Consider the following 24,256-nt stretch of genomic DNA (forward strand, 5'->3'; position numbering starts at 1 on the left):
GAGAAAAGAGAAAGAAGAGAAAAGAGGAATGAGAAAAGATGAGAAAAGAGTGAAAGAGAAATAAAGAGAGAAGAGAAAAGAAGAGAAAAGAGAACGTAGAATATAAGAGAAAGAGAAAAGAAGAGAAAAGAGAAAAGAAGAGAAAAGAGAAAGTAGAATGTAAGAGAAAGAGAAAAGAAGAGAAAACAGAATAGAAGAGAAAAGAGGAAAGAGAAAAGGAGAGAAAAGAAGAAAAATAGAAAAGAGAAACGAAGAGAAAAGAGAAAAGATAAAAGAAGAGAAATGAGAACTGAGAAAACAAGACAAAAGATAAAAGAGAAATGAAGAGAAAAGAGAAAAGAAGAGAAAAGAGAAAAGATAAAAGAAGAGAAATGAGAAATGAGAAAACAAGACAAAAGAGAAAAGAGAAAGGACAAAAGTGAAAAGAGAATAGAAGAGGAAAGAGAATTGAGAAAAGAAGAAATAAGAGAAAAGCAGTGAAAAGAGAAAAGAAGAGAAAAGTGAAAAGAAGAGATAAGAGAAAAGCAGTGAAAAGAGAAAAGAAGAGAAAAGAGAAATGAAGATAAAAGAGAAAAGAGAAGAGGGAAAGACAAAGGAGGAGAAAAGATAAAAGAGAAATGAAGAGAAAAGAGAAAAGAAGAGAAAAGAGAAAAGATAAAAGAAGAGAAATGAGAAATGAGAAAACAAGACAAAAGAGAAAAGAGAAATGACAAAAGTGAAAAGAGAAAAGAAGAGAAAAGAAGAGCAAAGAGAATAGAAGAGAAAAGAGAAGTGAAGAGAAATGAGAAATGAAGAGAAAAGAGAAAAGAAGAGAAAAGAGAAAAGAAGAGAAAACAGAAAAGATAAATGAAGAGAAATGAGTAAAGAGAAATGACAAATTGAAAAGAGGAAAGAAGAGGAAAGAGAATAGAGAAAACAAGAGAAAAGAGAAAACAAGAGAAAAGAAAAAAGGTAAGAGAAGAGAATAGAGAATAGAAGAGAAGAGGAAAGAGAAAAGGAAAGAAAAGAAAAAAGAAGAGAAAGCTGAAAAGAAAAACGAAATGAAGCGAAAAGAGGAAAGAGAAAAGAAGAGAAAAGAGAAAAGAAGATAAAAGAGAAAAGATAAAAGAAGAGAAATGAGAAATGAGAAAACAAGACAAAAGAGAAAAGAGAAATGACAAAAGTGAAAAGAGAAAAGAAGAGGAAAGAGAATTGAGAAAAGAAGAAATAAGAGAAAAGCAGTGAAAAGAGAAAAGAAGAGAAAAGTGAAAAGAAGAGATAAGAGAAAAGCAGTGAAAAGAGAAAAGAAGAGAAAAGAGAAATGAAGAGAAATGAGAAATGAAGAGAAAAGAGAAAAGAAGAGAAAAGAAGAGATAAGAGAAAAGCAGTGAAAAGAGAAAAGAAGAGAAAAGAGAAATGAAGAGCAAAGAGAATAGAAGAGAAAAGAGAAGTGAAGAGAAATGAGAAATGAAGAGAAAAGAGAAAAGAAGAGAAAAGAGAAAAGAAGAGAAAACAGAAAAGATAAATGAAGAGAAATTAGAAAAGAGAAATGACAAATTGAAAAGAGAAAAGAAGAGGAAAGAGAATAGAGAAAACAAGAGAAATCAGAAAACAAGAGAAAAGAAAAAAGGTAAAAGAAGAGAATAGAGAATAGAAGAGAAAAGGAAAGAGAAAAGGAAAGATAAGAAAAAAGTAGAGAAAAGTGAAAAGAAAAAAGAAATGAAGCGAAAAGAGGAAAGAGAAAAGAAGAGAAAAGAGAAAAGAAGAAAAAAGAGAAAAGAGAAGAGGGAAACAGAAAGGAGGAGAAAAGATTCAAGAGAAATGAAGAGAAAAGAGAAAAGAAGAGAAAAGAGAAAGTAGAGAAAAGAGGAATGAGAAAAGATGAGAAAAGGGAAAAGAGAAATGAAGAGAGAAGAGAAAAGAAGAGAAAAGAGAACGTAGAATATAAGAGAAAGAGAAAAGAAGAGAAAAGAGAAAAGAAGAGAAAAGAGAAAGTAGAATGTAAGAGAAAGAGAAAAGAAGAGAAAACAGAATAGAAGAGAAAAGAGGAAAGAGAAAAGGAGAGAAAAGAAGAAAAATAGAAAAGAGAAAAGAAGAGAAAAGAGAAAAGATAAAAGAAGAGAAATGAGAAATGAGAAAACAAGACAAAAGAGAAAAGAGAAATGACAAAAGTGAAAAGAGAAAAGAAGAGGAAAGAGAATTGAGAATGAAGAGAAAAGAAGAGATAAGAGAAAAGCAGTGAAAAGAGAAAAGAAGAGAAAAGAAGAGCAAAGAGAATAGAAGAGAAAAGAGAAGTGAAGAGAAATGAGAAATGAAGAGAAAAGAGAAAAGAAGAGAAAAGAGAAAAGAAGAGAAAACAGAAAAGATAAATGAAGAGAAATGAGAAAAGAGAAATGACACATTGAAAAGAGGAAAGAAGAGGAAAGATAAAAGAGAAAACAAGAGAAAAGGATAAAGGTAAAAGAAGAGAATAGAGAATAGAAGAGAAGAGGAAAGAGAAAAGGATAGAAAAGAAAAAAGAAGAGAAAAGTGAAAAGAAAAAAGAAATGAAGCGAAAAGAGGAAAGAGAAAAGAAGAGAAAAGAGAAAAGGAGAAAAAAGAGAAAACAGAAGAGGGAAAGAGAAAGGAGGAGAAAAGATAAAAGAGAAATGAAGAGAAAAGAGAAAAGAAGAGAAAAGAGAAAGAAGAGAAAAGAGGAATGAGAAAAGATGAGAAAAGAGTGAAAGAGAAATAAAGAGAGAAGAGAAAAGAAGAGAAAAGAGAACGTAGAATATAAGAGAAAGAGAAAAGAAGAGAAAAGAGAAAAGAAGAGAAAAGAGAAAGTAGAATGTAAGAGAAAGAGAAAAGAAGAGAAAACAGAATAGAAGAGAAAAGAGGAAAGAGAAAAGGAGAGAAAAGAAGAAAAATAGAAAAGAGAAACGAAGAGAAAAGAGAAAAGATAAAAGAAGAGAAATGAGAACTGAGAAAACAAGACAAAAGATAAAAGAGAAATGAAGAGAAAAGAGAAAAGAAGAGAAAAGAGAAAAGATAAAAGAAGAGAAATGAGAAATGAGAAAACAAGACAAAAGAGAAAAGAGAAAGGACAAAAGTGAAAAGAGAATAGAAGAGGAAAGAGAATTGAGAAAAGAAGAAATAAGAGAAAAGCAGTGAAAAGAGAAAAGAAGAGAAAAGTGAAAAGAAGAGATAAGAGAAAAGCAGTGAAAAGAGAAAAGAAGAGAAAAGAGAAATGAAGATAAAAGAGAAAAGAGAAGAGGGAAAGACAAAGGAGGAGAAAAGATAAAAGAGAAATGAAGAGAAAAGATAAAAGAAGAGAAAAGAGAAAAGATAAAAGAAGAGAAATGAGAAATGAGAAAACAAGACAAAAGAGAAAAGAGAAATGACAAAAGTGAAAAGAGAAAAGAAGAGGAAAGAGAATTGAGAATGAAGAGAAAAGAAGAGATAAGAGAAAAGCAGTGAAAAGAGAAAAGAAGAGAAAAGAAGAGCAAAGAGAATAGAAGAGAAAAGAGAAGTGAAGAGAAATGAGAAATGAAGAGAAAAGAGAAAAGAAGAGAAAAGAGAAAAGAAGAGAAAACAGAAAAGATAAATGAAGAGAAATGAGAAAAGAGAAATGACACATTGAAAAGAGGAAAGAAGAGGAAAGATAAAAGAGAAAACAAGAGAAAAGGATAAAGGTAAAAGAAGAGAATAGAGAATAGAAGAGAAGAGGAAAGAGAAAAGGATAGAAAAGAAAAAAGAAGAGAAAAGTGAAAAGAAAAAAGAAATGAAGCGAAAAGAGGAAAGAGAAAAGAAGAGAAAAGAGAAAAGGAGAAAAAAGAGAAAACAGAAGAGGGAAAGAGAAAGGAGGAGAAAAGATAAAAGAGAAATGAAGAGAAAAGAGAAAAGAAGAGAAAAGAGAAAGAAGAGAAAAGAGGAATGAGAAAAGATGAGAAAAGGGTGAAAGAGAAATAAAGAGAGAAGAGAAAAGAAGAGAAAAGAGAACGTAGAATATAAGAGAAAGAGAAAAGAAGAGAAAAGAGAAAAGAAGAGAAAAGAGAAAGTAGAATGTAAGAGAAAGAGAAAAGAAGAGAAAACAGAATAGAAGAGAAAAGAGGAAAGAGAAAAGGAGAGAAAAGAAGAAAAATAGAAAAGAGAAACGAAGAGAAAAGAGAAAAGATAAAAGAAGAGAAATGAGAACTGAGAAAACAAGACAAAAGATAAAAGAGAAATGAAGAGAAAAGAGAAAAGAAGAGAAAAGAGAAAAGATAAAAGAAGAGAAATGAGAAATGAGAAAACAAGACAAAAGAGAAAAGAGAAATGACAAAAGTGAAAAGAGAAAAGAAGAGGAAAGAGAATTGAGAATGAAGAGAAAAGAAGAGATAAGAAAAAAGCAGTGAAAAGAGAAAAGAAGAGCAAAGAGAATAGAAGAGAAAAGAGAAGTGAAGAGAAATGAGAAATGAAGAGAAAAGAGAAAAGAAGAGGAAAGAGAAAAGAAGAGAAAACAGAAAAGATAAATGAAGAGAAATGAGAAAAGAGAAATGACAAATTGAAAAGAGAAAAGAAGAGGAAAGAGAATAGAGAAAACAAGAGAAAACAGAAAACAAGAGAAAAGAAAAAAGGTAAAAGAAGAGAATAGAGAATAGAAGAGAAGAGGAAAGAGAAAAGGAAAGATAAGAAAAAAGTAGAGAAAAGTGAAAAGAAAAAAGAAATGAAGCGAAAAGAGGAAGAGAAAAGAAGAGAAAAGAGAAAGTAGACTATAAGAGAAAGAGAAAAGAAGAGAAAAGAGAAAAGAAGAGAAAAGAGAAAGTAGAATATAAGAGAAAGAGAAAAGAAGAGAAAAGAGAAAGTAGAATGTAAGAGAAAGAGAAAAGAAGAGAAATGAGAAAACAAGACAAAAGAGAAAAGAGAAATGACAAAAGTGAAAAGAGAAAAGAAGAGGAAAGAGAATTGAGAAAAGAAGAAATAAGAGAATAGCAGTGAAAAGAGAAAAGAAGAGAAAAGTGAAAAGAAGAGATAAGAGAAAAGCAGTGAAAAGAGAAAAGAAGAGATAAGAGAAAAGCAGTGAAAAGAGAAAAGAAGAGAAAAGAGAAATGAAGAGCAAAGAGAATAGAAGAGAAAAGAGAAGTGAAGAGAAATGAGAAATGAAGAGAAAAGAGAAAAGAAGAGAAAAGAGAAAAGAAGAGAAAACAGAAAAGATAAATGAAGAGAAATGAGAAAAGAGAAATGACACATTGAAAAGAGGAAAGAAGAGGAAAGATAAAAGAGAAAACAAGAGAAAAGGATAAAGGTAAAAGAAGAGAATAGAGAATAGAAGAGAAGAGGAAAGAGAAAAGGATAGAAAAGAAAAAAGAAGAGAAAAGTGAAAAGAAAAAAGAAATGAAGCGAAAAGAGGAAAGAGAAAAGAAGAGAAAAGAGAAAAGAAGAAAAAAGAGAAAACAGAAGAGGGAAAGAGAAAGGAGGAGAAAAGATAAAAGAGAAAAGAAGAGAAAAGAGGAAAGAAGAGAAAAGAGGAAAGAAGAGAAAAGAGAAAGTAGAATATAAGAGAAAGAAAAAAGAAGAGGAAAGAGAAAAGAAGAGAAAAGAGAAAGTAGAATATAAGAGAAAGAGAAAAGAAGAAAAAAGAGAAAGTAGAATGTAAGAGAAAGAGAAAAGAAGAGAAATGAGAAAACAAGACAAAAGAGAAAAGAGAAATGACAAAAGTGAAATGAGAAAAGAAGAGGAAAGAGAATTGAGAAAAGAAGAGATAAGAGAAAAGCAGTGAAAAGAGAAAAGAAGAGAAAAGAGAAAAGAAGAGAAAAGAGAAAAGAAGAGAAAAGAGAAAAGAAGAGATAAGAGAAAAGCAGTGCAAAGAGAAAAGAAGAGAAAAGAGAAATGAAGAGCAAAGAGAATAGAAGAGAAAAGAGAAGTGAAGAGAAATGAGAAATGAAGAGAAAAGAGAAAAGAAGAGAAAAGAGAAAAGAAGAGAAAACAGAAAAGATAAATGAAGAGAAATGAGAAAAGAGAAATGACAAATTGAAAAGAGGAAAGAAGTGGAAAGAGAAAAGAGAAAACAAGTGAAAAGAAAAAAGGGAAAAGAAGAGAATAGAAAATAGAAGAGAAGAGGAAAGAGAAAAGTATAGAAAAGAAAAAAGAAGAGAAAAGTGAAAAGAAAAAAGAAATGAAGCGAAAAGAGGAAAGAGAAAAGAAGAGAAAAGAGAAAAGAAGAAAAAAGAGAAAACAGAAGAGGGAAAGAGAAAGGAGGATAAAAGATAAAAGAGAAATGAAGAGGAAAGAGAAAAGGAGAGAAAAGAGAAAGTACAGAAAAGAGGAATGAGAAAAGATGAGAAAAGGGAAAAGAGAAATGAAGAGAGAAGAGAAAAGAAGAGAAAAGAGAAAAGTGAAGAGAAAAGAGATAACGAGAAATGAGACAAGAGAAAAAGATTACAAGAGAGGAAAGAAGAGAAAAGAGAAAAGAGAAAGGAGAAAGTAGAATATAGGAGAAAGAGAAAAGAAGAGAAAAGAGAAAGTAGAATGTAAGAGAAAGAGAAAAGAGAAAAGATAAAAGTAGAGAAATGAGAAATGAGAAAAGAAGACAAAAGAGAAAAGAGAAATGACAAAAGTGAAAAGAGAAAAGAAGAGAATTGAGAAAAGAAGAGAAAAGAGAAAAGAAGAGATAAGAGAAAAGCAGTGAAAAGAGAAAAGAAGAGAAAAGAAGAGCAAAGAGAATAGAAGAGAAAGAGAAGTGAAGAGAAATGAGAAATGAAGAGAAAAGAGAAAAGAAGAGAAAAGAGAAAAGAAGAGAAAAGAGAAAAGGTAAATTAAGAGAAATGAGTAAAGAGAAATGACAAATTGAAAAGAGGAAAGAAGAGGAAAGAGAATAGAGAAAACAAGAGAAAAGAGAAAACAAGAGAAAAGAAAAAAGGTAAGAGAAGAGAATAGAGAATAGAAGAGAAGAGGAAAGAGAAAAGGAAAGAAAAGAAAAAAGAAGAGAAAGCTGAAAAGAAAAAAGAAATGAAGCGAAAAGAGGAAAGAGAAAAGAAGAGAAAAGAGAAAAGAAGATAAAAGAGAAAAGAGAAGAGGGAAAGACAAAGGAGGAGAAAAGATAAAAGAGAAATGAAGAGAAAAGAGAAAAGAAGAGAAAAGAGAAAAGATAAAAGAAGAGAAATGAGAAATGAGAAAACAAGACAAAAGAGAAAAGAGAAATGACAAAAGTGAAAAGAGAAAAGAAGAGGAAAGAGAATTGAGAAAAGAAGAAATAAGAGAAAAGCAGTGAAAAGAGAAAAGAAGAGAAAAGAGAAATGAAGAGAAATGAGAAATGAAGAGAAAAGAGAAAAGAAGAGAAAAGAGAAAAGAAAAGATAAGAGAAAAGCAGTGAAAAGAGAAAAGAAGAGAAAAAAGAAATGAAGAGCAAAGAGAATAGAAGAGAAAAGAGAAGTGAAGAGAAATGAGAAATGAAGAGAAAAGAGAAAAGAAGAGAAAAGAGAAAAGAAGAGAAAACAGAAAAGATAAATGAAGAGAAATTAGAAAAGAGAAATGACAAATTGAAAAGAGAAAAGAAGAGGAAAGAGAATAGAGAAAACAAGAGAAAACAGAAAACAAGAGAAAAGAAAAAAGGTAAAAGAAGAGAATAGAGAATAGAAGAGAAAAGGAAAGAGAAAAGGAAAGATAAGAAAAAAGTAGAGAAAAGTGAAAAGAAAAAAGAAATGAAGCGAAAAGAGGAAAGAGAAAAGAAGAGAAAAGAGAAAAGAAGAAAAAAGAGAAATGAGAAGAGGGAAACAGAAAGGAGGAGAAAAGATTCAAGAGAAATGAAGAGAAAAGAGAAAAGAAGAGAAAAGAGAAAGTAGAGAAAAGAGGAATGAGAAAAGATGAGAAAAGGGAAAAGAGAAATGAAGAGAGAAGAGAAAAGAAGGGAAAAGAGAACGTAGAATATAAGAGAAAGAGAAAAGAAGAGAAAAGAGATAAGAAGAGAAAAGACAAAGTAGAATGTAAGAGAAAGAGAAAAGAAGAGAAAACAGAATAGAAGAGAAAAGAGGAAAGAGAAAAGGAGAGAAAAGAAGAAAAATAGCAAAGAGAAAAGAAGAGAAAAGAGAAAAGATAAAAGAAGAGAAATGAGAAATGAGAAAACAAGACAAAAGAGAAAAGAGAAATGACAAAAGTGAAAAGAGAAAAGAAGAGGAAAGAGAATTGAGAATGAAGAGAAAAGAAGAGATAAGAGAAAAGCAGTGAAAAGAGAAAAGAAGAGAAAAGAAGAGCAAAGAGAATAGAAGAGAAAAGAGAAGTGAAGAGAAATGAGAAATGAAGAGAAAAGAGAAAAGAAGAGAAAAGAGAAAAGAAGAGAAAACAGAAAACATAAATGAAGAGAAATGAGAAAAGAGAAATGACAAATTGAAAAGAGGAAAGAAGAGGAAAGATAAAAGAGAAAACAAGAGAAAAGGATAAAGGTAAAAGAAGAGAATAGAGAATAGAAGAGAAGAGGAAAGAGAAAAGGATAGAAAAGAAAAAAGAAGAGAAAAGTGAAAAGAAAAAAGAAATGAAGCGAAAAGAGGAAAGAGAAAAGAAGAGAAAAGAGAAAAGGAGAAAAAAGAGAAAACAGAAGAGGGAAAGAGAAAGGAGGAGAAAAGATAAAAGAGAAATGAAGAGAAAAGAGAAAAGAAGAGAAAAGAGAAAAGATAAAAGAAGAGAAATGAGAAATGAGAAAACAAGACAAAAGAGAAAAGAGAAATGACAAAAGTGAAAAGAGAAAAGAAGAGGAAAGAGAATTGAGAAAAGAAGAAATAAGAGAAAAGCAGTGAAAAGAGAAAAGAAGAGAAAAGTGAAAAGAAGAGATAAGAGAAAAGCAGTGAAAAGAGAAAAGAAGAGAAAAGAGAAATGAAGAGAAATGAGAAATGAAGAGAAAAGAGAAAAGAAGAGAAAAGAGAAAAGAAGAGATAAGAGAAAAGCAGTGAAAAGAGAAAAGAGGAGAAAAGAGAAATGAAGAGCAAAGAGAATAGAAGAGAAAAGAGAAGTGAAGAGAAATGAGAAATGAAGAGAAAAGAGAAAAGAAGAGAAAAGAGAAAAGAAGAGAAAACAGAAAAGATAAATGAAGAGAAATGAGAAAAGAGAAATGACAAATTGAAAAGAGAAAAGAAGAGGAAAGAGAATAGAGAAAACAAGAGAAAACAGAAAACAAGAGAAAAGAAAAAAGGTAAAAGAAGAGAATAGAGAATAGAAGAGAAGAGGAAAGAGAAAAGGAAAGATAAGAAAAAAGTAGAGAAAAGTGAAAAGAAAAAAGAAATGAAGCGAAAAGAGGAAAGAGAAAAGAAGAGAAAAGAGAAAAGAAGAAAAAAGAGAAAAGAGAAGAGGGAAACAGAAAGGAGGAGAAAAGATAAAAGAGAAATGAAGAGAAAAGAGAAAAGAAGGGAACAGAAATGAAGAGAGAAGAGAAGAGAAGAGAAAAGAGAACGTAGAATATAAGAGAAAGAGAAAAGAAGAGAAAAGAGAAAAGAAGAGAAAACAGAAAAGATAAATGAAGAGAAATGAGAAAAGAGAAATGACAAATTGAAAAGAGAAAAGAAGAGGAAAGAGAATAGAGAAAACAAGAGAAAACAGAAAACAAGAGAAAAGAAAAAAGGTAAAAGAAGAGAATAGAGAATAGAAGAGAAGAGGAAAGAGAAAATGAAAGATAAGAAAAAAGTAGAGAAAAGTGAAAAGAAAAAAGAAATGAAGCGAAAAGAGGAAAGAGTAAAGAAGATAAAAGAGAAAGTAGAATATAAGAGAAAGAGAAAAGAAGAGAAAAGAGAAAAGAAGAGAAAAGAGAAAGTAGAATATAAGAGAAAGAGAAAAGAAGAGAAAAGAGAAAGTAGAATGTAAGAGAAAGAGAATAGAAGAGAAATGAGAAAACAAGACAAAAGAGAAAAGAGAAATGACAAAAGTGAAAAGAGAAAAGAAGCGGAAAGAGAAGTGAGAAAAGAAGAGATAAGAGAAAAGCAGTGAAAAGAGAAAAGAAGAGAAAAGAAAAAAGAAGAGATAAGAGAAAAGCAGTGCAAAGAGAAAAGAAGAGAAAAGAGAAATGAAGAGCAAAGAGAATAGAAGAGAAAAGAGAAGTGAAGAGAAATGAGAAATGAAGAGAAAAGAGAAAAGAAGAGAAAAGAGAAAAGAAGAGAAAACAGAAAAGATAAATGAAGAGAAATGAGAAAAGAGAAATGACAAATTGAAAAGAGAAAAGAAGAGGAAAGAGAATAGAGAAAACAAGAGAAAACAGAAAACAAGAGAAAAGAAAAAAGGTAAAAGAAGAGAATAGAGAATAGAAGAGAAGAGGAAAGAGAAAAGGAAAGATAAGAAAAAAGTAGAGAAAAGTGAAAAGAAAAAAGAAATGAAGCGAAAAGAGGAAAGAGAAAAGAAGAGCAAAGAGAAAAGAAGAAAAAAGAGAAAAGAGAAGAGGGAAACAGAAAGGAGGAGAAAAGATAAAAGAGAAATGAAGAGAAAAGAGAAAAGAAGAGAAAAGAGAAAGTAGAGAAAAGAGGAATGAGAAAAGATGAGAAAAGGGAAAAGAGAAATGAAGAGAGAAGAGAAAAGAAGAGAAAAGAGAACGTAGAATATAAGAGAAAGAGAAAAGAAGAGAAAAGAGAAAAGAAGAGAAAACAGAAAAGATAAATGAAGAGAAATGAGAAATGAAGAGAAAAGAGAAAAGAAGAGAAAAGAGAAAAGAAGAGAAAACAGAAAAGATAAATGAAGAGAAATGAGAAAAGAGAAATGACAAATTGAAAAGAGGAAAGAAGAGGAAAGAGAAAAGAGAAAACAAGAGAAAAGAAAAAAGGTAAAAGAAGAGAATAGAGAATAGAAGAGAAGAGGAAAGAGAAAAGGATAGAAAAGAAAAAGAAGAGAAAAGTGAAAAGAAAAAAGAAATGAAGCGAAAAGAGGAAAGAGAAAAGAAGAGAAAAGAGAAAAGAAGAAAAAGGAGAAAACAGAAGAGGGAAAGAGAAAGGAGGAGAAAAGATAAAAGAGAAATGAAGAGAAAAGAGAAAAGAAGAGAAAAGAGAAAGAAGAGAAAAGAGGAATGAGAAAAGATGAGAAAAGGGTGAAAGAGAAATAAAGAGAGAAGAGAAAAGAAGAGAAAAGAGAACGTAGAATATAAGAGAAAGAGAAAAGAAGAGAAAAGAGAAAAGAAGAGAAAAGAGAAAGTAGAATGTAAGAGAAAGAGAAAAGAAGAGAAAACAGAATACAAGAGAAAAGAGGAAAGAGAAAAGGAGAGAAAAGAAGAAAAATAGAAAAGAGAAAAGAAGAGAAAAGACAAAAGATAAAAGAAGAGAAATGAGAACTGAGAAAACAAGACAAAAGAGAAAAGAGAAATGACAAAAGTGAAAAGAGAAAAGAAGAGGAAAGAGAATTGAGAATGAAGAGAAAAGAAGAGATAAGAGAAAAGCAGTGAAAAGAGAAAAGAAGAGCAAAGAGAATAGAAGAGAAAAGAGAAGTGAAGAGAAATGAGAAATGAAGAGAAAAGAGAAAAGAAGAGGAAAGAGAAAAGAAGAGAAAACAGAAAAGATAAATGAAGAGAAATGAGTAAAGAGAAATGACAAATTGAAAAGAGAAAAGAAGAGGAAAGAGAATAGAGAAAACAAGAGAAAACAGAAAACAAGAGAAAAGAAAAAAGGTAAAAGAAGAGAATAGAGAATAGAAGAGAAGAGGAAAGAGAAAATGAAAGATAAGAAAAAAGTAGAGAAAAGTGAAAAGAAAATAGAAATGAAGCGAAAAGAGGAAAGAGTAAAGAAGATAAAAGAGAAAGTAGAATATAAGAGAAAGAGAAAAGAAGAGAAAAGAGAAAAGAAGAGAAAAGAGAAAGTAGAATATAAGAGAAAGAGAAAAGAAGAGAAAAGAGAAAGTAGAATGTAAGAGAAAGAGAAAAGAAGAGAAATGAGAAAACAAGACAAAAGAGAAAAGAGAAATGACAAAAGTGAAAAGAGAAAAGAAGCGGAAAGAGAATTGAGAAAAGAAGAGATAAGAGAAAAGCAGTGAAAAGAGAAAAGAAGAGAAAAGAAAAAAGAAGAGATAAGAGAAAAGCAGTGCAAAGAGAAAAGAAGAGAAAAGAGAAATGAAGAGCAAAGAGAATAGAAGAGAAAAGAGAAGTGAAGAGAAATGAAAAATGAAGAGAAAAGAGAAAAGAAGAGAAAAGAGAAAAGAAGAGAAAACAGAAAAGATAAATGAAGAGAAATGAGAAAAGAGAAATGACAAATTGAAAAGAGAAAAGAAGAGGAAAGAGAATAGAGAAAACAAGAGAAAACAGAAAAAAAGAGAAAAGAAAAAAGGTAAAAGAAGAGAATAGAGAATAGAAGAGAAGAGGAAAGAGAAAAGGAAAGATAAGAAAAAAGTAGAGAAAAGTGAAAAGAAAAAAGAAATGAAGCGAAAAGAGGAAAGAGAAAAGAAGAGCAAAGAGAAAAGAAGAAAAAAGAGAAAAGAGAAGAGGGAAACAGAAAGGAGGAGAAAAGATAAAAGAGAAATGAAGAGAAAAGAGAAAAGAAGAGAAAAGAGAAAGTAGAGAAAAGAGGAATGAGAAAAGATGAGAAAAGGGAAAAGAGAAATGAAGAGAGAAGAGAAAAGAAGAGAAAAGAGAACGTAGAATATAAGAGAAAGAGAAAAGAAGAGAAAAGAGAAAAGAAGAGAAAAGAGAAAGTAGAATGTAAGAGAAAGAGAAAAGAAGAGAAAACAGAATAGAAGAGAAAAGAGGAAAGAGAAAAGGAGAGAAAAGAAGAAAAATAGAAAAGAGAAAAGAAGAGAAAAGAGAAAAGATAAAAGAAGAGAAATGAGAACTGAGAAAACAAGACAAAAGAGAAAAGAGAAATGACAAAAGTGAAAAGAGAAAAGAAGAGGAAAGAGAATTGAGAATGAAGAGAAAAGAAGAGATAAGAGAAAAGCAGTGAAAAGAGAAAAGAAGAGAAAAGAAGAGCAAAGAGAATAGAAGAGAAAAGAGAAGTGAAGAGAAATGAGAAATGAAGAGAAAAGAGAAAAGAAGAGAAAAGAGAAAAGAAGAGAAAACAGAAAAGATAAATGAAGAGAAATGAGAAAAGAGAAATGACAAATTGAAAAGAGGAAAGAAGAGGAAAGAGAAAAGAGAAAACAAGAGAAAAGGAAAAAGGTAAAAGAAGAGAATAGAGAATAGAAGAGAAGAGGAAAGAGAAAAGTATTGAAAAGAAAAAAGAAGAGAAAAGTGAAAAGAAAAAAGAAATGAAGCGAAAAGAGGAAAGAGAAAAGAAGAGAATAGAGAAAAGGAGAAAAAAGAGAAAACAGAAGAGGGAAAGAGAAAGGAGGAGAAAAGATAAAAGAGAAATGAAGAGAAAAGAGAAAAGAAGAGAAAAGAGAAAAGATAAAAGAAGAGAAATGAGAAATGAGAAAACAAGACAAAAGGGAAAAGAGAAATGACAAAAGTGAAAAGAGAAAAGAAGAGGAAAGAGAATTGAGAAAAGAAGAAATAAGAGAAAAGCAGTGAAAAGAGAAAAGAAGAGAAAAGTGAAATGAAGAGAAATGAGAAATGAAGAGAAAAGAGAAAAGAAGAGAAAAGAGAAAAGAAGAGATAAGAGAAAAGCAGTGAAAAGAGAAAAGAAGAGAAAAGAGAAATGAAGAGCAAAGAGAATAGAAGAGAAAAGAGAAGTGAAGAGAAATGAGAAATGAAGAGAAAAGAGAAAAGAAGAGAAAAGAGAAAAGAGGAGAAAACAGAAAAGATAAATGAAGAGAAATGAGAAAAGAGAAACGACAAATTGAAAAGAGAAAAGAAGAGGAAAGAGAATAGAGAAAACAAGAGAAAACAGAAAACAAGAGAAAAGAAAAAAGGTAAAAGAAGAGAATAGAGAATAGAAGAGAAGAGGAAAGAGAAAAGGAAAGATAAGAAAAAAGTAGAGAAAAGTGAAAAGAAAAAAGAAATGAAGCGAAAAGAGGAAAGAGAAAAGAAGAGCAAAGAGAAAAGAAGAAAAAAGAGAAAAGAGAAGAGGGAAACAGAAAGGAGGAGAAAAGATAAAAGAGAAATGAAGAGAAAAGAGAAAAGAAGAGAAAAGAGAAAGTAGAGAAAAGAGGAATGAGAAAAGATGAGAAAAGGGAAAAGAGAAATGAAGAGAGAAGAGAAAAGAAGAGAAAAGAGAACGTAGAATATAAGAGAAAGAGAAAAGAAGAGAAAAGAGAAAAGAAGAGAAAACAGAAAAGATAAATGAAGAGAAATGAGAAAAGAGAAATGACAAATTGAAAAGAGAAAAGAAGAGGAAAGAGAATAGAGAAAACAAGAGAAAACAGAAAACAAGAGAAAAGAAAAAAGGTAAAAGAAGAGAATAGAGAATAGAAGAGAAGAGGAAAGAGAAAAGGAAAGATAAGAAAAAAGTAGAGAAAAGTGAAAAGAAAAAAGGAATGGAGCGAAAAGAGGTTAGAGAAAAGAAGAGAAAAGAGAAAAGAAGAAAAAAGAGAAAAGAGAAGAGGGAAACAGAAAGGAGGAGAAAAGATAAAAGAGAAAAGAGAAAAGAAGAGAAAAGAGAAAGTAGAGAAAAGAGGAATGAGAAAAGATGAGAAAAGGGAAAAGAGAAATGAAGAGAGAAGAGAAAAGAAGAGAAAAGAGAACGTAGAATATAAGAGAAAGAGAAAAGAAGAGAAAAGAGAAAAGAAGAGAAAAGAGAAAGTAGAATGTAAGAGAAAGAGAAAAGAAGAGAAAATAGAACAGAAGAGAAAAGAGGAAAGAGAAAAGGAGAGAAAAGAAGAAAAATAGAAAAGAGAAAAAAAGAGAAAAGATAAAAGAAGAGAAATGAGAAATGAGAAAACAAGACAAAAGAGAAAAGAGAAATGACAAAAGTGAAATGAGAAAAGAAGAGGAAAGAGAATTGAGAATGAAGAGAAAAGAAGAGATAAGAGAAAAGCAGTGAAAAGAGAAAAGAAGAGAAAAGAAGAGCAAAGAGAATAGAAGAGAAAAGAGAAGTGAAGAGAAATGAGAAATGAAGAGAAAAGAGAAAAGAAGAGAAAAGAGAAAAGAAGAGAAAACAGAAAAGATAAATGAAGAGAAATGAGAAAAGAGAAATGACAAATTGAAAAGAGGAAAGAAGAGGAAAGATAAAAGAGAAAACAAGAGAAAAGGATAAAGGTAAAAGAAGAGAATAGAGAATAGAAGAGAAGAGGAAAGAGAAAAGGATAGAAAAGAAAAAAGAAGAGAAAAGTGAAAAGAAAAAAGAAATGAAGCGAAAAGAGGAAAGAGAAAAGAAGAGAAAAGAGAAAAGAAGAAAAAAGAGAAAACAGAAGAGGGAAAGAGAAAGGAGGAGAAAAGATAAAAGAGAAATGAAGAGAAAAGAGAAAAGAAGAGAAAAGAGAAAGAAGAGAAAAGAGGAATGAGAAAAGATGAGAAAAGGGTGAAAGAGAAATAAAGAGAGAAGAGAAAAGAAGAGAAAAGAGAACGTAGAATATAAGAGAAAGAGAAAAGAAGAGAAAAGAGAAAAGAAGAGAAAAGAGAAAGTAGAATGTAAGAGAAAGAGAAAAGAAGAGAAAACAGAATAGAAGAGAAAAGAGGAAAGAGAAAAGGAGAGAAAAGAAGAAAAATAGAAAAGAGAAACGAAGAGAAATGAGAACTGAGAAAACAAGACAAAAGAGAAAAGAGAAATGACAAAAGTGAAAAGAGAAAAGAAGAGGAAAGAGAATTGAGAATGAAGAGAAAAGAAGAGATAAGAAAAAAGCAGTGAAAAGAGAAAAGAAGAGCAAAGAGAATAGAAGAGAAAAGAGAAGTGAAGAGAAATGAGAAATGAAGAGAAAAGAGAAAAGAAGAGGAAAGAGAAAAGAAAAGAAAACAGAAAAGATAAATGAAGAGAAATGAGAAAAGAGAAATGACAAATTGAAAAGAGAAAAGAAGAGGAAAGAGAATAGAGAAAACAAGAGAAAACAGAAAACAAGAGAAAAGAAAAAAGGTAAAAGAAGAGAATAGAGAATAGAAGAGAAGAGGAAAGAGAAAAGGAAAGATAAGAAAAAAGTAGAGAAAAGTGAAAAGAAAAAAGAAATGAAGCGAAAAGAGGAAGAGAAAAGAAGAGAAAAGAGAAAGTAGACTATAAGAGAAAGAGAAAAGAAGAGAAAAGAGAAAAGAAGAGAAAAGAGAAAGTAGAATATAAGAGAAAGAGAAAAGAAGAGAAAAGAGAAAGTAGAATGTAAGAGAAAGAGAAAAGAAGAGAAATGAGAAAACAAGACAAAAGAGAAAAGAGAAATGACAAAAGTGAAAAGAGAAAAGAAGAGGAAAGAGAATTGAGAAAAGAAGAAATAAGAGAATAGCAGTGAAAAGAGAAAAGAAGAGAAAAGTGAAAAGAAGAGATAAGAGAAAAGCAGTGAAAAGAGAAAAGAAGAGATAAGAGAAAAGCAGTGAAAAGAGAAAAGAAGAGCAAAGAGAAAAGAAGTGAAAAGAGAAGAGAAGAGAAAAGAGAAAAGAAGAGAAAAGAGAACCGATAAATGAAGAGAAAAGAGAAATGACAAAAGAGAAACTAAGAGGAAAGAGAATAGAGAAAACAAGACAAAAGAGAAAACAAGAGAAAAGAAAAAAGAGAAAAGAAGAGAAAAGAGAAAAGAAGTGAAAAGAGAAAAGCAGAGAAAAGAGTAAAGAAGAGAAAAGAGAAAAGAAAAAAGAAGAGAAAAGAAGTGAAAAGAGAAAAGAAGGGAAAAGAGATAAGAAGAGAAAAGAGAAAAGAAGAGAAAAGAGAAGTGAAGTGAAATCAGAAAAGAAGAGAAAAGAGAAAACGAGAAATGAGACAAGAGAAAAAGATTAAAAGAGAGAAAAGAAGAGAAATGAGAAAGTAGAATAAAAGAGAAAGAGAAAAGAAGAGAAAACAGAATAGAAGAGAAAAGAGGAAAGAAGAGAAAAGAGAACCAATAAATGAAGAGAAAAGAGAAATGACAAAAGTGAAAAGAGAAAAGAAGAGGAAAGAAAAAAGAGAAAAGAAGAGAAATGAGTAAAGAAGAGAAAAGAGAAAAGAAAAAAGAGGAGAAAAGAAGTGAAAAGAGAAAAAAAAAGGAAAAGAGATAAGAAGAGAAAAGAGAAAAGAGCAAGTAAGAGAACAGAGAAAAGAAGCGAAAAGAGCAAAGAAGAGAAAATGCAGTGGAGAAAGGAAGAGAAGGGGGAAAAGAAGAGAAAAGAGAAATGAAGGGAAAAGAGAATTGAGAAAAGAAGAGAAAAGAGAAAGAAGAGAAAAGAGAAAAGAGAAAAGAAGAGAAAAGAGAAAGTGGAATATAAGAGAAAGGGAAAAGAGAAAACAGAATAGAAGAGGAAAGAGAAAAGGAGAGAAAAGAGAAAAGAAGAAAAAATCAAAAGAGAAAAGAAGGGAAAAGGGAAAAGAAGAGAAAAGAGAAATGAGAAAACAAACAAAAGAGAAAAGAGGAATGACAAAAGTGAAAAGAGAAAAGAAGAGGAACGAGCATTGAGAAAAGAAGAGAAAAGAGAAAAGTGAAATGAAGAGCAAATTAGAAAAAAGAGCAAAGAAGGGAAAAGAGCAAAGAAGAGAAAAGAGAAAACAAGAGAAAAGAGAAAAGAGAAAAGTGAAGAGAAGAGAGAAAACGAGAAATGAGACAAGAGAAAAAGATTACAAGAGAGAAAATAAGAGAAAAAAGAAATGAAGAGAAAAGAGAAAGTAGAATATAAGAGAAAGAGAAAAGATGAGAAAAGAGAAAAGAAGAGAAAAGAGAAAATAAGAGAACAGAGAAAAGAAGTGAAAAGAGCAAAGAAGAGAAAATGCAGTGGAGAAAGGAAGAGAAGGGGAAAATAAGAGAAAAGAGAAAAGAGAATTGAAGAGAAAAGAGAATTGAGAAAAGAAGAGAAAAGAGAAAGAAGAGAAAAGAGAAAAGAAGAGAAAAGAGGAAAGAGAAAAGAAGTGAAAAGAGAAAAGAAGAGGAAAGAGAATTGAGAAAAGAAGAGAAAAGAGAAAAGTAAAAAGAAGAGAAAAGAGAAATGAGAAAACAAGACAGAAGAAAAAAGAGATATGACAAAAGTAAAAAGAGAAAAGAAGAGGAATGAGACTAGAGAAAACAAGAGAAAAGAGAAAACACGAGAAAAGAAAAAAGAGAAAAGAAGAGAAAAGAGAAGAGAAGAGAAAAGAGAACCGATAAATGAAGAGAAAAGAGAAATGACAAAAGTGACAAGAGAAACTAAGAGGAAAGAGAATAGAGAAAACAAGACAAAAGAGAAAACAAGAGAAAAGAAAAAAGAGAAAAGAAGAGAAAAGAGAAAAGAAAACAAGAAGAGAAAAGAGAAAAGAAGAGAAAAGAGAACCGATAAATGAAGAGAAAAGAGAAATGACAAAAGTGAAAAGAGAAACTAAGAGGAAAGAGAATAGAGAAAACAAGACAAAAGAGAAAACAAGAGAAAAGAAAAAAGAGAAAAGAAGAGAAAAGAGAAAAGAAGTGAAAAGAGAAAAGCAGAGAAAAGAGTACAGAAGAGAAAAGAGAAAAGAAAAAAGAAGAGAAAAGAAGTGAAAAGAGAAAAGAAGGGAAAAGAGATAAGAAGAGAAAAGAGAAAAGAAGAGAAAAGAGAAAAGCAGGGAAAAGAGAAAAGAAGAGAAAAGAGAATAGAAGAGAAAAGAGAAAACAAGAGAAAAGAGGAAAGAGAAAAGAGAAAAGTGAAGAGAAAAGAGAAAACGAGAAATGAGACAAGAGAAAAAGATTACAAGAGAGAAAAGAAGAGAAAAGAGAAAAGAGAAAAGAAGAGAAAAGAGAAAAGAAGTGGGAAGAGAATTGAGAAAAGAAGAGAAAAGAGAAAAGATAAAAGATGAGAAAAGAGAAGTGAGAAAACAAGACAGAAGAAAACAGAGAAATGACAAAAGTAAAAAGAGAAAAGAAGAGGAAAGTGACTAGAGAAAACAAGAGAAAAGAGAAAACAAGAGAAAAGAAAAAAGAGAAAAGAAGAGAAAATGAAGTGGAGAAAAGAAGAGAAGGGGAAAATAAGAGAAAAGAGAAAAGAGAATTGAAGAGAAAAGTGAATTGAGAAAAGAAGAGAAAAGAGAAAGAAGAGAAAAGAGAAAAGAGAAAAGAGAAAAGATAAATGAAGAGAAATGAGAAAAGAGAAATGACAAATTGAAAAGAGAAAAGAAGAGGAAAGAGAATAGAGAAAACAAGAGAAAAGAGAAAACAAGAGAAAAGAAAAAAGGAAAAAGAAGAGAAAAGAGAATAGAAGAGATGAGGAAAGAGAAAAGGAGAGAAAAGAGGAAAGAGAAAAGAAGTGAAAAGAGAAAAGAAGAGGAAAGAGAATTGAGATAAGAAGAGAAAAGAGAAAAGTAAAAAGACGAGAAAAGAGAAATGAGAAAACAAGACAGAAGAAAAAAGAGATATGACAAAAGTAAAAAGAGAAAAGAAGAGGAATGAGACTAGAGAAAACAAGAGAAAAGAGAAAACACGAGAAAAGAAAAAAGAGAAAAGAAGAGAAAAGAGAAGAGAAGAGAAAAGAGAACCGATAAATGAAGAGAAAAGAGAAATGACAAAAGTGAAAAGAGAAACTAAGAGGAAAGAGAATAGAGAAAACAAGACAAAAGAGAAAACAAGAGAAAAGAAAAAAGAGAAAAGAAGAGAAAAGAGAAAAGAAGTGAAAAGAGAAACACAGAGAAAAGAGTAAAGAAGAGAAAAGAGAAAAGAAAAAAGAAGAGAAAAGAAGTGAAAAGAGAAAAGAAGGGAAAAGAGATAAGAAGAGAAAAGAGAAAAGAAGAGAAAAGAGAAAAGCAGTGAAAAGAGCAAAGAAGAGAAAAGAGAAAACAAGAGAAAAGAGAAAACAAGAGAAAAGAGGAAAGAGAAAAGAGAAAAGTGAAGAGAAAATAGAAAACGAGAAATGAGACAAGAGAAAAAGATTACAAGAGAGAAAAGAAGAGAAAAAAGAAAAGAAGAGAAAAGAGAAAGCATAATATAAGAGAAAGAGAAAAGATGAGAAAAGAGAAAAGAAGAGAAAAGAGATAGAAGAGAAATGAGAAAAGAAGAGAAAAGAGAAAAGAAGAGAAATGAGAAGAGATAAAGGAAGAGAAATGAGAAAAGAGAAATGACAAATTGAAAAGAGAAAAGAAGAGGAAAGAGAATAGAGAAAACAAGAGAAAAGAGAAAATAAGAGAAAAGAAAAAAGGAAAAACAAGAGATAAGAGAATAGAAGAGAAGAGGAAAGAGAAAAGGAGAGAAAAGAAAAAAGAAGAGAAAAGTGAAAAGAGAAAAGAGAAAAGAAGTGAAAAGAGGAAAGAGAAAAGAAGTGAAAAGAGAAAAGAAGAGGAAAGAGAAAAGATAAAAGACAAGAAAAGAGAAATGAGAAAACAAGACAGAAGAAAAAAGAGATATGACAAAAGTAAAAAGAGAAAAGAAGAGGAATGAGACTAGAGAAAACAAGAGAAAAGAGAAAACACAAGAAAAGAAAAAAGAGAAAAGAAGAGAAAAGAGAAGAGAAGAGAAAAGAGAAACGTAGAGAAAAGAGTAAAGCAGAGAAAAGAGAAAAGAAAACAAGAAGAGCAAAGAGAAAAGAAGTGAAAAGAGAAGAGAAGAGAAAAGAGAAAAGAAGAGAAAAGAGAACCGATAAATCAAGAGAAAAGAGAAATGACAAAAGAGAAACTAAGAGGAAAGAGAATAGAGAAAACAAGACAAAAGAGAAAACAAGAGAAAAGAAAAAAGAGAAAAGAAGAGAAAAGAGAAAAGAAGTGAAAAGAGAAAAGCAGAGAAAAGAGTAAAGAAGAGAAAAGAGAAAAGAAAAAAGAAGAGAAAAGAAGTGAAAAGAGAAAAGAAGGGAAAAGAGATAAGAAGAGAAAAGAGAAAAGAAGAGAAAAGAGAAGTGAAGTGAAATCAGAAAAGAAGAGAAAAGAGAAAACGAGAAATGAGACAAGAGAAAAAGATTAAAAGAGAGAAAAGAAGAGAAATGAGAAAGTAGAATAAAAGAGAAAGAGAAAAGAAGAGAAAACAGAATAGAAGAGAAAAGAGGAAAGAAGAGAAAAGAGAAACAATAAATGAAGAGAAAAGAGAAATGACAAAAGTGAAAAGAGAAAAGAAGAGGAAAGAAAAAAGAGAAAAGAAGAGAAATGAGTAAAGAAGAGAAAAGAGAAAAGAAAAAAGAGGAGAAAAGAAGTGAAAAGAGAAAAAAAAAGGAAAAGAGATAAGAAGAGAAAAGAGAAAAGAGCAAGTAAGAGAACAGAGAAAAGAAGCGAAAAGAGCAAAGAAGAGAAAATGCAGTGGAGAAAGGAAGAGAAGGGGGAAAAGAAGAGAAAAGAGAAATGAAGGGAAAAGAGAATTGAGAAAAGAAGAGAAAAGAGAAAGAAGAGAAAAGAGAAAAGAGAAAAGAAGAGAAAAGAGAAAAGGAGAGAAAAGAGAAAAGAAGAAAAAATCAAAAGAGAAAAGAAGGGAAAAGGGAAAAGAAGAGAAAAGAGAAATGAGAAAACAAACAAAAGAGAAAAGAGGAATGACAAAAGTGAAAAGAGAAAAGAAGAGGAACGAGCATTGAGAAAAGAAGAGAAAAGAGAAAAGTGAAATGAAGAGCAAATTAGAAAAAAGAGCAAAGAAGGGAAAAGAGCAAAGAAGAGAAAAGAGAAAACAAGAGAAAAGAGAAAAGAGAAAAGTGAAGAGAAGAGAGAAAACGAGAAATGAGACAAGAGAAAAAGATTACAAGAGAGAAAATAAGAGAAAAAAGAAATGAAGAGAAAAGAGAAAGTAGAATATAAGAGAAAGAGAAAAGATGAGAAAAGAGAAAAGAAGAGAAAAGAGAAAATAAGAGAACAGAGAAAAGAAGTGAAAAGAGCAAAGAAGAGAAAATGCAGTGGAGAAAGGAAGAGAAGGGGAAAATAAGAGAAAAGAGAAAAGAGAATTGAAGAGAAAAGAGAATTGAGAAAAGAAGAGAAAAGAGAAAGAAGAGAAAAGAGAAAAGAAGAGAAAAGAGGAAAGAGAAAAGAAGTGAAAAGAGAAAAGAAGAGGAAAGAGAATTGAGAAAAGAAGAGAAAAGAGAAAAGTAAAAAGAAGAGAAAAGAGAAATGAGAAAACAAGACAGAAGAAAAAAGAGATATGACAAAAGTAAAAAGAGAAAAGAAGAGGAATGAGACTAGAGAAAACAAGAGAAAAGAGAAAACACGAGAAAAGAAAAAAGAGAAAAGAAGAGAAAAGAGAAGAGAAGAGAAAAGAGAACCGATAAATGAAGAGAAAAGAGAAATGACAAAAGTGACAAGAGAAACTAAGAGGAAAGAGAATAGAGAAAACAAGACAAAAGAGAAAACAAGAGAAAAGAAAAAAGAGAAAAGAAGAGAAAAGAGAAAAGAAAACAAGAAGAGAAAAGAGAAAAGAAGAGAAAAGAGAACCGATAAATGAAGAGAAAAGAGAAATGACAAAAGTGAAAAGAGAAACTAAGAGGAAAGAGAATAGAGAAAACAAGACAAAAGAGAAAACAAGAGAAAAGAAAAAAGAGAAAAGAAGAGAAAAGAGAAAAGAAGTGAAAAGAGAAAAGCAGAGAAAAGAGTACAGAAGAGAAAAGAGAAAAGAAAAAAGAAGAGAAAAGAAGTGAAAAGAGAAAAGAAGGGAAAAGAGATAAGAAGAGAAAAGAGAAAAGAAGAGAAAAGAGAAAAGCAGGGAAAAGAGAAAAGAAGAGAAAAGAGAATAGAAGAGAAAAGAGAAAACAAGAGAAAAGAGGAAAGAGAAAAGAGAAAAGTGAAGAGAAAAGAGAAAACGAGAAATGAGACAAGAGAAAAAGATTACAAGAGAGAAAAGAAGAGAAAAAAGAAAAGAAGAGAAAAGAGAAAGCATAATATAAGAGAAAGAGAAAAGATGAGAAAAGAGAAAAGAAGAGAAAAGAGATAGAAGAGAAATGAGAAAAGAAGAGAAAAGAGAAAAGAAGAGAAATGAGAAGAGATAAAGGAAGAGAAATGAGAAAAGAGAAATGACAAATTGAAAAGAGAATAGAAGAGAAAAGAGGAAAGAGAAAAGGAGAGAAAAGAGAAAAGTAGAAAAAAAAGAAAAGAGAAAAGTAGAGAAAAGAGAAATGAGAAAACAAGACAAAAGAGAAAAGAGAAATGACAAAAGTGAAAAGAGAAAAGAAGAAGAAAGAGAATTGAGAAAAGAAGAGATAAGAGAAAAGAAGAGAAAAGAGAAAAGCAGTAAAAAGAGAAAAGAAGAGAAAAGAGAAAAGAGAAGAGAAGAGAAATGAGAAAAGAGAAATGACAAATTGAAAAGAGAAAACAAGAGGAAGGAAAAAAGGAAAATGAAGAGAAAAGAGAATAGAAGAGGAGAGGAAAGAGAAAAGGAGAGAAAAGAAAAAAGAAGAGAAAAGTGAAAAGAGAAAAGAGAAAAGAAGCGAAAAGAGGAAAGAGAAAAGAAGTGAAAAGAGAAAAGAAGAGGAAAGAGAATTGAGAAAAGAAGAGAAAAGAGAAAAGATAAAAGACGAGAAAAGAGAAATGAGAAAACAAGACAGAAGAAAAAAGAGATATGACAAAAGTAAAAAGAGAAAAGAAGAGGAATGTGACTAGAGAAAACAAGAGAAAAGAGAAAACCCGAGAAAAGAAAAAAGAAAAGAAGAGAAAAGAGAAGAGAAGAGAAAAGAGAAACGTAGAGAAAAGAGTAAAGAAGAGAAAAGAGAAAAGAAAACAAGAAGAGAAAAGAGAAAAGAAGTGAAAAGAGAAAAGAAGAGAAAAGAGAAAAGAAGAGAAAAGTGAACCGATAAATGAAGAGAAAAGAGAAATGACAAAAGTGAAAAGAGAAAAGAAGAGGAAAGAAAAAAGAGAAAAGAAGAGAAAAGAGTAAAGAAGAGAAAAGAGAAAAGAAAAAAGAACAGAAAAGAAGTGAAAAGAGAAAAGAAGGGAAAAGAGATAAGAAGAGAAAAGAGAAAAGAGCAAATAAGAGAACAGAGAAAAGAAGCGAAAAGAGCAAAGAAGAGAAAATGCAGTGGAGAAAGGAAGAGAAGGGGGAAAAGAAGAGAAAATAGAAAAGAGAAAAGAGAAAGTAGAATATAAGAGAAAGAGTAAAGAGAAAACAGAATAGAAGAGAAAAGAGGAAAGAGAAAAGGAGAGAAAAGAGAAAAGAAGAAAAAAATCAAAAGAGAAAAGAAGAGAAAAGAGAAAAGAAGAGAAAAGAGAAATGAGAAAACAAACAAAAGAGAAAAGAGAAAAGAAGAGGAACGAGCATTGAGAAAAGAAGAGAAAAGAGAAAAGTGAAATGAAGAGCAAATTAGAAAAAAGAGCAAAGAAGGGAAAAGAGCAAAGAAGAGAAAAGAGAAAACAAGAGAAAAGAGAAAAGAGAAAAGAGAAAAGTGAAGAGAAGAGAGAAAACGAGAAATGAGACAAGAGAAAAAGATTACAAGAGAGAAAATAAGAGAAAAAAGAAATGAAGAGAAAAGAGAAAGTAGAATATAAGAGAAAGAGAAAAGATG

Source organism: Chiloscyllium punctatum, chromosome 44, assembly GCF_047496795.1.
Source record: "Chiloscyllium punctatum isolate Juve2018m chromosome 44, sChiPun1.3, whole genome shotgun sequence".
NCBI classification, from domain to species: Eukaryota; Metazoa; Chordata; class Chondrichthyes; order Orectolobiformes; family Hemiscylliidae; genus Chiloscyllium; species Chiloscyllium punctatum.